The 13,283-nt window shown below is 40.5% G+C and overlaps 1 protein-coding gene across 1 annotated transcript in view; it reads left to right on the top strand.

Moving 5' to 3' along the window:
- Window positions 1-13,283, top strand: part of SDK1 (sidekick cell adhesion molecule 1) — a 443,236-nt gene that overhangs the window by 161,479 nt on the left and 268,474 nt on the right. The gene's annotated exons all lie outside the window — the stretch shown is intronic.

The raw sequence follows: 13,283 nt of genomic DNA, 5'->3' as shown, positions 1-13,283 counted from the left end.
TTTTCCTTTATTTGGTTTTCTTGTGTCTTCCACTTATTTTCTCTTCATCTTTCCATTTGTCATTTCTCCAGTTCATCTTTCCCTGCCCATTTTTAAACCATTATCCATAAATTTGCTTTTCTTTCAGAAGGCCTTTCTGTGTATTAGATCATATTTGCAGCCATCAGCCCAGAAGAAATGGCAAAGGCCTTGGCTCTGCAGGGAGTTCCCTGGCGTGCATTCATTTTGCTACACATCCTTGCACAGATGTCTTTTTGCCTTCCTGATCTGCCCTTATTTTTCCCTCCCGCCAGCTAAATCAAAAGAAGAAAGGAGTATCTTTACACGACTCCTCATCATTGTGATACCTGAGTAGTGATGTTCCAGCTTTCCTGCCAGTCACCCCATTTCCCCCTAAAGTGCTTTTATCCATGGAGCTGTATCGTTCCAAGTTTGCACTGAGTTGGTTTGTAGCAGAAAAGCAGCTGCAGGCTTTGTGTAGTGGTTATCAACTTGGTCTTTTCTTTCTTTCTTTCTTTTTGGAAGGGGAGGAAGGAGTCTCAGTCTTCCCTGGAACTTCACTTGTCACATCATTCAGTTTGTAGTTGATCTTATTAACTCACTGACAAGACAGACACATAAGCCTCTCAAAACTGTAGTAGAGGAATTGCCTGAGATTGCTTGTACAGCCACAGATACAGGGCAGACCTCAAGAAACCTTCCCTCAAGAGCTGTTTGCTCAGCCTCATTTCACATTGCAGACAGATTAAAGCTGTGATTTAATCAGGGGCTGTTGGTCTTCCAGTGGTGGCTGCTTGTCCTTCAGGATACCCCATTCTGTGACCTAATTTGGCATCCTGAACAGAGTCACCAGCACCCAACATGTGTTCTACTCTTGGGTTTGTGTAGATCCTGGAACCAGCAATTCTTCTGGCACAGTGATCTCTGGCTTTTCAGAAATCCACTGATAAGCTTTTATTTGAGTATCTTATCAGCTACTCCAAGTCTAAGACTGTGAACACACTTCCAGAGGGAAACCAAAGCCTGAACTCTATGAGGAAGGAGCATGCTTGTCAGAAATCTGAAATAGAAAGTAAAGGTTGCTGTGAAATTTGTTTTGTATTTGCTCCTTACTCACTCCAGTTACAAACTAAACTGTGTTAAATTATTTTTGTTACACAGCATTCAAAGACTTCAGTGACTTCCTTGAAGATAGATAAGTTTATATGCTGTGCTTATTCAGCTGAGCAGATGAAGAGGATAGAAACTGCTATGGTTTAGGTGACTAGTGGAGACTAAGATGCAGTAGTTCGTCTCCCTCCTGATCATCCGGCCATACAGTAAGAGATTTGTGACCCATCCCATTGCAATTGGAACTGTAACCATCGAAGGCTCAGGATGACAGTGTAAACATGGTGATACATGAAATGGCTTTTTGTAGCTCCTGAGAGGGTTTAAAATAAACAGAGTAAACCCCATGTAATTTTAGGAAGATTAATATGGGGAAGTCAACAGTACATCGTGCTGGCTTCTGTGAAGTTCTATTCAAATAATGAATATATCAGTGAAGATGAAAAAGCTCCTGGTAGCTGTATCACATTACAATTGTTTCTGGTTTTCTGATGGGTTTATTTATGAATGTTATTTGATATACATGGAGAACAGAATCTCTCCTTATTGGGTTTATTATTGTTCTGAAGCAGACCAACACACAAATGACTTCACCAGGTGTTACAGAATGTGCATAAGCTATAATTGACTTGAAGGCAACCACTTTCTGTCATTTTAGAGGTCCGTTTGACACAATCCACTCCATTTCCATCTTATCCTCTCCTCAAAATGGTAACTATTTGGAGAATTCCAACCTGATTCATTCTGTATTCTGTAATTTCTTCCCTCATACTCACTTCCTGGTGCTTCATGTGACAAAATGAAAAGAAGTCCCTCTGAAGCCTGCAGCTGTCACAGGTTTTGTTTATCCTTTATGTGTTCAGTCATGATTCCGTTGTGCTCCAATGCAGTATGCTTTAATTTACTTTAACTGCGATTCACCTCCCTGTGCATTTTCACAAAAGGGCTTTATGCAGATAAATTCTGCATCTTGCAGTCAAGCTGTCGGCTCCTACAATAAGATAATAGAAATCGCCACACTATAAATATAATTTGAACTCTGTGTCTTTAGCTGATCTAAGTAAAAGATTGTGGAGACAAATTACCAGTACTGAGAAGTTGTTGGGTTTTTTTAAGTATTTGCTAAGTAGGCTTTTGCGGGGGGGGGGGGGGGGGGGGGGGGGGGGGGAAGGAGGAGTAGGCTGGAAAGGTTGCAGGGAGCTTAAGGAGGGAGCCCAGGTGTGGATTCTAAGGAGACTGATGATCTGTGTGGATCAGGCACTGTGTTGCTAGCCTCTGTCAAACAACAAATCTCAAATTATAGTAACATCTAACAAGAAAATAACTGATTGTGACGTAGGGCTGGAATAACCTTGAATAGATTTCACAGTGTCTTGAGGACTGTTCACAAGTGAGGTATTTCTTAACATGAGACGAGAGAGCTGGTTCAGAATGTAGCTTGAATTAAACAGGACTCCAAAAAAACCACAATAGTAAACTAGATCTGTTATTCACTTAGGCATTTAGTCCTTATCTTATCCATGCTTGGTATCACCAGCTTACAGTAGCAGCCTGACAGAAATTAACACTTCCCATGTTGTGGCCAGAAATATATGAATTGTCTCTTCTTTTGGAGTGCTTCAATACAGGTAGTCTTCAAAAGATGCTTTTGTTAATGTGAGGCAGCATAGGAACTTCCTGACTTTCTGTGAACTTTTATAACTGGTTCATTTACCCAGAATTGGATTAGTAATTAAAGCAGATATTTGGTATGTGTGTGTTAGTTTTCTTCTAACGAGACTCATAAAACATGGAAAAGGATGGGAACTGATAATTTTAAATTACCAGTGTCCAGAGAAGGGCAACGAGGGTGGGGAGAGGCCTCGAGCACAGCGCTATGAGGAGGGGCTCAGGGAGCTGGGGTGGTTTAGCCTGAAGAAGAGGAGGCTCAGGGGAGACCACCTTGCTGCCTACAACTACCTGAAAGGAGGTTGTAGCCAGGAAGTGGTTGGTCTCTTCTCCCAGGCAAGCAGCACCAGAACAAGAAGACACAGTCTCAAGCTGTGCCAGGGGAAGTTCAGGCTTGAGGTGAGGAGTAAGATCTTCCCAGAGAGAGTTGTTAGCCATTGGAATGTGCTGCCCAGGGAGGTGGTAGAGTCACAGTCCCTGGAGGTGTTCAAGAGGGGATTGGATGTGGCACTTGAAGCCATGGTTTAGTAGCCAAGAGGTTTTGGGTGACAGGTAGGATGTGATGATCTCTGAGGTCTATTCCAACCTTATTGATTCCCTGATCTTTATCCAGTGGCTGTTTATTATAGGCTACTCCTACAATGTATTGAATGCTTACAACTCTGTCTAGAAGGTCAGGAAGCTTAGCAATTTCCTGTGTAGAACCCTTTATTAATCAGGATAATAGAAGAAAAATAGCATTTGTGGAGTTGCTTTAGCTTACTAAAGGGTAACAGAGCAGGTCATCAGTAATGATGGCAGATAATGGGAAAATATGCTCTGCATGTGAAACTTTGTATCAACCAAAAGATCAACATATTATAGTGGTTAGTTTATTATACTAGTTACAACTAGTCACCCATAATATGATTAGCAGAATTCACTGAAGTAATAGATTAGATTTCAGTCAGCTAAAGTGTCATGGAAAATGTCCTCTTTGCTATTCTCCATTCTCCAGAACTCAGGACTTGGATACAGGAGGGACAGCTGGCCAGAGTAATTATTGTTTCTTAAAACAGGAATATTTTCATTTATTGCTTTTATGAAATATTTGGTACACTGAGTTTATATCTGACCTTTCTTTGGAGTAATCTTCCAGGTAAACGTGACTCCTCGGAGAAAGGCTCGCATTCAGTGGCTTGCCCACATCCCCACTAAACCAGAGAGCAACTGCTTTTAAAAAATGTAACAGGGTCACTTTGGATTCAGGCTTGTGTTCATTTTCAATAGACTGAGGTGACTGAAGAACTTACTAAGCCTTTTGATAGCAGTGTCCCCAGTCAGCTGGAGACTGCTATCCTGGAGCAGAGCTAGCCATAAGAGCACTGCCCAAGTGCCTGAGGGCAAGGTCTGCTGTCCCAGTTTAAACCACAGAGGAAGATTTGAGCTACTAAATTTGAATTGGCATTGTAAAAGTAAAGAGCTGACCTGTTTAATAACCTCTACCTGGGAGGTAGGGAAGGAGAAGTTGTGTATGTAGCTTAGCTCCAGAGTCCACCGTGCTCCCAGGATCTTAGCAACTGCACACAATGAGTACATGAGTCTAGCTACCATGTGATATTTCGCCCTGTCTTGTTGCTACCTGTAGCTATTCAGCTACCTCTTAAATTTAGGTTACTTGCATATGTTCCAGCATTCTCTTATGAACTCAGTGCACATCTTGATCTCATATCAACATCATCTAGGTAGGTTAAAAAAAAAGCAGTAATTTCTTAGTTTTGTTAGAAAATAACTCTGAATGGATTCCTTAGCTCACAAGGATGTTCAAGCCAGAGGCCCTTTTAAAGAAATGAAAGCGTAGAATAAAAACATTCTCTGAGCCAGCAAAAAAGTTCAATTGATGCTTTGAGTTAGACTTTACAAATTTACCTGCCTGATAAAAGAGCCTTTACATGAAAATAGGATTTGGATTAATGCTGCTGCTTTTTATAAAGACTCCAGAAGCCTGCCATTTGCAGGAAAAACTGAATTAAAGGACAAAATGGAGAAATTGCAGCAGTCTATTCTCTGCTACTGCAGGAATCCCTTCTATACTTTGCAATGGTGACTCCCTCCAATGCATCACTGAGGGAGCCCATGTGAACCGATCTGTTACCTAGAAAAGTGTCACCTGAGCAGCCATCAGTTCTTCAGTACTTGGTCTCTTGCTGTTCATTTCCAACTTCTCTGGTTTTATGAGCATTGACAGTGGCTCAAGTTATGAGGCAGTTGCCTGAAGGTAATGTCTGGTGCCATTTTAGCCAGCCTACACTGTCCCACTTGCTTGCAGCTCCAGGAAGACACAGATCTCCATTATGTCCTGTGTTGCGGGCACTCTATCACGCTGAGTGACATATCCCAAGTTACCTCATGGCTCTAGTTGTCTGGTTTTATGCAAGTGACTCAAATCTTGGGAGGAAATCGATCTAAAAGAGGTTAAGAAATCTTAATCTAAGTGTCTGCAGTATAAGCTCAGCTGGTGAAGATGTATCCATTTAATTTACTACTTCACATGCACATTCCCTGTGTTACAGCCAGGAACAGGGTGAGTAGACCTAAAGACTTAAAGTAAATCTCAGTGGGTACAATCTACACTGTTACATATAGCTTCTGATGTGTGCCTAAAGGTACTAAACTTCCTTGTGGGAAGGAACATGTGTCTTCTAGCATAGGGCTCATAATGAACGGAATACTTTAAACACTCTGTGGTCTCACAGTGTACAAGAAAGCCTGAACTGGCATAATAACATTAAATAGATGAGGAGCTATTAGCACACCAACCATCCATTTCTAATTCAAATCAATAGACTGAGTTATGTGATCAGAATCCACCTTCCTGCCTATATTGAGAGGCATCGTGAGGTGGGATTTCATTTCAGAATTGTCTGGCTTAGACGACAACTTCATTTCCTTATGAATTGGCAGAGTAGGAAGACATTAACAAAGATGGACTGGAAGTGTTTGCTGGTTTTCTTTCAGAATTGGGACCTAAAATATTGATTTCTTGATAGAAAGCAGTAAGCTAAATAAACAACTTTCCTCATGTGTAATTTTAGGCGGTGCCTATAGGTGAAAAAGGCTGGAGGACAGTTTTGAGGGAGTGACTGGTAGCACTTTGGTACTGATTACTTCTGATGCCTTCAATATTGCAGTTTGTATGATATTGTCTTTGGAGAGAAGAGAGCTTAGTCATAAGAGTGCCTGCAGAGTACTCCACAGAGCATGCAACAGCCAGCTTAGAGGCATAGTTAGGGTGGAAGTGTCAACAGGCTCATTACTCATATGCATCTGTAATAAACTTTATTTGCTCATTTCAGTGCTGATACCAGAGCTGCATTAAGAATACTGAGAAGTGTTCCATTGTTTTTACTTTATTTACTGGTGTAATTGAAATACACAGAAAGGATTCCTACACCATTCCTTTCTCTTTCAGTTGTTTTTTCATGCATCTCTGTGTGTATTAATTTATGTAGTACAGAGAAGCTGTAGCTTCTTTATCATTTTCAAATCTTACTCTCTGCAGAAGAACAAATGCAGTGTTTACAAGTAAATTGGTTAATTAGTTTAAATATATGCATTTCAAATTGACCTTCTGAGATGATTTGTGGATAGCAATTAAAACAAAATTACTACGTTGTTTTCCTTCCAGCTTTTGCAGGCATTTAAAAGTTTTATATCCCTACTTTTCTTTACTGTGGGAAACTTCTTGGCATCAATGACACTGTGATCCTGTCACAGAATTTATTATTGTGAAAAAGCAAAACCAAACAAAATATAATACAGAACAGCAACAGAGGGTGAGGAGAATATTTTATGGCCTATAATTTTATCATTCTGCACCTCAGACCTTAGTCAGATGGTCTCAAGTAAAGCTCTGGTACAGAAGGTCAGAAAGGAGGACTCCACTCAGTATGGGAAATGGGGAGAGCAAAGAGGTTGCAACCTAAGAGAAGCAGTTAGGTTTTTGCAACCAAGCTGACAAATAAAGTACCCTTCACAGCACAGATGATGATTTCGTGCAGTAGAGAATTAAGAATCACCTTGTTGGGCCAGTTTGCCTCGAAGAACGTACGTTATACAGGGCAGTTTGAGAGATGCCAGCTGCTCTGCCATGGAAAGTGCTGGGTTCAGGTGAAAGCCTTTTAGACAGCCAGCAAGAGCTGTGAAGATGCTACATACCCCTTCCACCAAACAAAAACCTGGCCATGAGATCTGTGAAGAGGGTTACCTGCCCTGCAGCTCAACAAAAAACTTCAGTAGTCTCTTGTTGCTCTGCCTTTGTTTCACACTCTGAAACCTTCAGAGTAGTGTAAAGGATGGCACATTTTTGAGAGAGCGATTGCCCTGCCTTAATTGAACTCGGCCCTTTCTGCATGGCCTCCATCTTTCCCTAGAATGATCTCATCTGTCAGGCTGAAGCTGCACGACACATGGGTGCCATGGTGGCAGGCGATGCCAACAGTCAAGCTGTGATGCCCAGGTACTACAAGTTATGTATTCTCAGCATTGCCTCGAGCTCCCCCGTGTCTGTGAGCCACTGCACTGCCCTGACACACACAGGCCATGAATCAATAACCAGAAACTGAAATTCAAGTCAGTGATGCTGAGAAATATCTTGATCTTTACCAGAGCTGACAGGGTCATTTTTTTTTTTCCCTCCCCAAAGTTCTAAATAAGATCAGAAATTGTAAAATCTCTGATGCCTTCTTACTCTTTTTGTCTCTCAAAATTTGCAGCTAAATTATGTGTTAAGAATTTTCTTTTAAAGAACCATATTAACATATTTATTCCAGGTTGCTGCTTAAGGTCACTATAATGTAATGTAGATACTTAGAAGGAGCTGTGTTAAATTTCAAATACCTTTAATCTGTAATGTAATTAGTCTGATTAAGACTGGTTATCTCTGTTAATTAGCATATCTATGAGAAGCATTGACTGAAGTGCTTTTTATGATCACAACCAGTTCTTTATGAATTTAGAGAGTCTTTCATTGAGTCTGTTGCTGAGTTAACTGAAAAAAAAGATCAAATCTCCTCAAAGATGTGAGATGTTGTCACTGTGGAGTAAGCAGTTCTCCCAGAAGAACTGGCAAATGGTGAAGACAGGAAGGAATGGGATTTGTTTAGTTCTAGAAGATTAGGAAGGGAAATGGCAACATTTACTAGCACATATGAGATGATTAAGTTTGATGATTAGTTTTCCTGGGTGGCTAGTGGTGAAAGGAGATAGACCTAGGAAGTAAATCAGCATAATTTATTAGGTTAGGAAGATTTTTCTAAACAAAAGAGGAAAATGGGTTCTGAGATTTCTCTGTGAGAAGACGTTTTGACATACCCTTTACCCTGCTGGAGAGAATCCAACAGAGAGCCATGAGGATGACTAGGGGATGTGAGCACCTCCTCTATGAAGAAAGGCGATCTCATCAATGTTTATAAATACCTGAGGAGTGGGTGTCAAATGGAGGGGGCCAATCTCTTTTGTGTGGTGCTCAGTAATAAGGCAGGTACTAGCTTGAACATAAAACATTTCCCCCCCAACATGAGCAGAAACCTCTTTACAATAAGGGTGATGGAGCCCTGAAACAGGCTGCCTGGAAAGGTTGAAAGGTTGTTGAGTCTCCTTCTCTGGGTACATTCAAAATCCATCTGGATTCATTCCTGTGCAGACTACCCTGAGTGATCCTGCTTTGGCAGGTGAGGTGGACCCAATGATCTCTGCAGGACACTTCCAACCTCTAATGTACTGCAATACCTTTTACATGAAATTTGGTAAGCATGATCAGACAAATTTCACTTTGGATCAATTCAGGTATTGCTGTCATGCCCTCAACTGGAGGATTTATCTAGATGATCTCTTACGGTTGCTCTAGAAATAGCTGGTTCTTTGATTTATGGCTCCGTGATTAAGAGAAATGGGTTATTATTCATAGGCAATTCTTCTGTCAAAAGCTTGGGGCAGGGAATTTAGGAAGGCACTTGTTTTCCCCAAACTGGTGAGCTCCTGGAGCTATGATTTTTAGTTGTGTCTAACAGAGCAAAGGCTCAACAAAGCAACTAAAAGGAGAAAAAATACTTTTTACATAGAAATTTTCACATACTGTGAGGATAATGAAATAAATGTGCCTTGGAAGAACCTCTATTTTGTGATTTTTTTGATTTGAATACAAATGGCCAAGCGAGGAGCACTTAGCACAAAGCAGTGCAGGGAGGTACTTTGCAGATTAGCGTGTGAGGTGTTTAGCACACATAGAAAGTTTTTATTTTTCTTCTCCAGTGTTATTGAAAGAGTTTATGAGGTGCTTTACAAGTTTCTCCTGGTTGAAAGGCTCAAATTGACTCTGCTAACTTGCCTCCCCGTGAGACTTAATTCTGTATTGCATAGGGCAGTAAATTTTTACAATCAATTTACTTAATTAATTTAGTAGATCAATTTATTTTTTTTTCTGTGATGTGTTCCTTCAAGGGCTTTAAATTTCCTTTTTTTTTTTTTTTTTTCCCCCTCCCAAAAGCTTTCATGACTTCACTTTGATATTTATTTACTGAATGTACAGACTTATCACTTTAATACATTATTCCTTTGTGGTTCTAATGGATTAAATTAAAAATACATGTTAAAAAGCGTTGCAAGTTGCATGCCTATTAGGATCGCCCGTCGGGGCTCAGGGAGTTTTATGGCTCTGCTTGAGTCATGGGGTCCACATTCAAAAAGTCTGGAAGACTTTTGGCAGGAAGTCACTTGATGTGTGCATTTTCTTCAATGTATTTCCTCCTCCCCCCCCATTTAATTTTAATTCTTGTGGTGGTGAGAGAAAGTTCAGTTCTCCCACACACACAAAGAAACCACGGCTAACTCAGTCGAGAAGCAGAAATGAATAAGCTATATTTACAAGCAGGATGAAATGCAGATGAATATGTACACCATATATACACAGAGAGTGATTATATGAGAGTGAAATATATATACAGAGACAGTGATTGCCCATTGGAATGGGCTGCCCAGTGAGGTGGAGTCACCATCATTGGAGGTGTTCAGGAGGAGACTTGATGGGGTGCTTGGTGCCATGGTTTAGTTGACTAGGTGGGTTGGATTGGTTGATGGGTTAGATGCGATGATCTTGAAGGTCTCTTCCAACCTGGTTTATTCTATTCTATATACAGTATCACAGTATAACCAAGGTTGGAAGAGACCCCAAGGATCATCAAGTCCAACCGGTCTCGACAGACCCCCCCAACTAGACCATGGCACCAAGTGCCACATCCAATCTCCTCTTGAACACCTACACATCCAGATGGGTCTGGAAAGACTCCAGAGAAGGAGACTCCACAACCCCTCTGGGCAGTATTTACAATATATACAGAAATACACAGCAAAGAATGTAACACAGAAAAACCTTTCCCTCCTCCAGCCAGGATGGTCCCCCCAACTGTACCCCCTTCTGCCCCTACCTCCCTTTTTTCCCAAGGAAAAAGGATTGGACATGGCACTTGAAGCCATGGTTTAGTTAGTCATGAGGTATTAGGTAAATAGGTGGGACTTGATCTCTGAGGTCTTTTCCAACCTTATTGATTCTATGATAAGATCATCTAGTCCCTCTGTTAGAGCAGGATCATTTATCCACCAACTTCCATGCAATTTTGTTACACTGTGTTTAAAATCCCATTTATTTTGAGTCATTTGTTGTATCACTTCTTGATTTCTGTCTGTTCCACCAGATGTCAGCTCTCTTACTTCCTTTCTACCTCCTTCGCCTATTCCTTCCTTTCTCTTTTGGTGTCTTTTGTAAATGTAATTTTCTTTTGATACCCAAGACACCAAAGAAACTTTGCTTGCTTGGAAATTAAAGCATGTTTTTAATTCTTCTTATTACTACCTCACCCATCTTCTCTTTTCACTGCTTGTGGACAGGAGCATTTATCCATTTTATAAAATTGCTGTGTTTAATAATTACTTTCTTGAGGATACTGAGAAGATTTGTTTTAATTAACAGAGTAGATTAACTATATGCATGGCTGGACATCTTTCTCTCCATTTAAAAGCAGGTGGTTTTCATGACTTCTTCAAATCCTGCCTGCCCCAAATCATCAGAGCATCATCCAAGAATAACTTGTTAGTTGGCTTAGCCTGCCTCATTCTAAACTTGTGTGTGATAGATATGACTTCCATCTAGCATTAGCTTAAAACATTAAAGGCTTGAGGAGCATTTCAATCAACTTCAATATTTCAATTGGTATTCCTGAGCAAGCTGCCAAAGTGTATTATTTAGGCAAAACCTTTTTACCTGGCTCCATGAGAATGAGTGCCATTGATTAAGATGGATTTCCCTGTTGTGTAGGTCTTTAGAAGTTTGGAGGCTTGTAATTTGTGTCTTCAAAGCCTGAATGATTAAAAAAAAACCCAGTTGTTTTAGGGGATTCACTCCCAGATTATTTTGTTGCTGTTCAGGAAATTGCAAATGAGGTTGGGCTTTATTATTTTGCTTTATATTTTTATCTGAAGTGATGTTGTCAAAAGCCTTCCTGGCCCAGGACAGGACAAGAACAAGATGAGCCTCCAGCATCTCGGTGGGAAATGATGCTTTATAAATAAAACTTAATTGCCATGAAACCCCAAAAGCAGTGTGCATAAAAGAGAACCTCTTCTCTTACAATCTTGTCTACGTGCACCATGTTTACAGGAAAAGTTCCTGGGAAAGTTTAGGCAAGCATGTGGCTGAAAAGCATTTATTTATGAAAGCCATCTGCCATAAGAGAGAGAAAGAAAATTGAGAACAAAAATCTGATTCCACTGAGTTTAACTACCTTCTTTTTGGTGGGTTGTCTTTTTTGGTGGTAACTCTTTCTCTGAATTGGATGGTGCTGGTGGCTCATGTGGTATTCATAACGGAGCTGGGTGGGCACTACATTTTGTACTTCCTTGGGCAAACTGTTCTACTTCTCTGTCAGAATAATTTCAAACCCACGTCAGGTAATTTAGCACAGATTAATCTTTCCCTTCTATTTAGGAATCTAGCAGACTGTTGTAAGTACTGAGGAAGAAAAGCTTTCAGAAATGAGACTAGAAGTGCGAGCTTATTATAGAGTGAATCATTTTAATCAGGCTCTGGAAGCTTTCCACCAGCCCTCTCTCCACAGCCCTCTGAGATGAGCTCGTGGAACTTCTTTTGCTGGGAAGGATGACATATGGGAATAAAACAATTCTTTTCCATGCCATTCCTCCCCTTGCTTGCTTCTCACCAAAAAAAAGTTTGGTTATGCCGAGATCACTAGCAGTTACACCAGCATGACCTGGTATCCAGGCAACCCAAAACCTTGTCAGCGGTAACAATACACAATGAATAACTCCAGGATGATGAAAGCAGAAGAGTCTCATTTGACAAGATAGCACCTGTTTCGCTCTGAACAGCCAGTGTTGAAATAATGATGGCATTAGTCAAGGGAATACAAGAGGTTCAAAAGGGTTTTTTGTGGCTTTGAAAGCGAATTGCAGCACAGGGAGCCGTCACCAGTTCCCTCTTCAGAGCTGGGCTGTTATGTCTCCTATGTATTTGGGTAGCCAGTTTTTATGATTTTATTGCTCCTAATCTCTTTCTGCTCTTGACATGCAGACATGCACAGGCTTATGTCTCTGAAGTAAACAGTCTGTTCTGTATTGAACATATCCAACAATGTGAATTATAATAAGCTCTGTGAAACCTGTGGTGTGTGATGAAAAGGTGATTATGTTGTTAGCCACAGTTTTTTGGTTGGTGGCTCTCCCCCAGGTAAGTCAGTGATCTCCTTAACCTGACACGTTAACTTTTGTCCTGCTGAGTACCACTGCTTGTGTCAGAGGTCAGTAAATCCATAACCTTCTGAACTGAAGAAATGCAAAGGGAGTAAGGGAAGTAACTCAGAATACAAAAATGGAATGTGTACAGAGGGGCCTGAAATGATTCAAAAGACTGAGAAGTAGAGAAGCAGGAGGAAACATGAAAGCAATGTACAGCAAAAGAAATAGGAAGATGGGGAAATTATAGAGGCAACTCAGTGGGGAAGCAAAATATGTAAAATTGAAATATTCAGATGGAAGAATAAAGCAAAAGTCATAAGCTACAGTGGGAAATGATATGAAAATTAATTAATCAGGCAGCAGCAGTATTACCTTAATGGAATTTAGTTAAGAAGACTGGATGGCCCATGAAAGAGATTTGATAGCTCTCTGGGTTGGGAACCAGGCACTCAGAGGGCATCTCACTCATAGTCATTGGCTGAAACTTAAAGCTCTGAGTGACCACAATCATAGACATGTGTTGACAGTTTGGTAAGCTGCAAGAAATGAGTTTTATTATGTGGGGAATCTCAAGGAAATAATACTGAAGAAGGTTTTAAAATTCTTGCTAACAGCTATGGACATGTATGTAAGAAAGCAGTAGTGAGAAGAGCCTTCTTCCACCCAGACATTATACTCTATCTCCTTACTTTTTCTTTTTTTAATTAAAAAAATCAGAC

Source organism: Dryobates pubescens, chromosome 4, assembly GCF_014839835.1.
Source record: "Dryobates pubescens isolate bDryPub1 chromosome 4, bDryPub1.pri, whole genome shotgun sequence".
NCBI lineage: Eukaryota > Metazoa > Chordata > Aves > Piciformes > Picidae > Dryobates > Dryobates pubescens.
The sequence above is the reverse complement of the archived record's forward strand: the minus strand, read 5'-3'. Positions and strand labels throughout refer to the sequence as shown.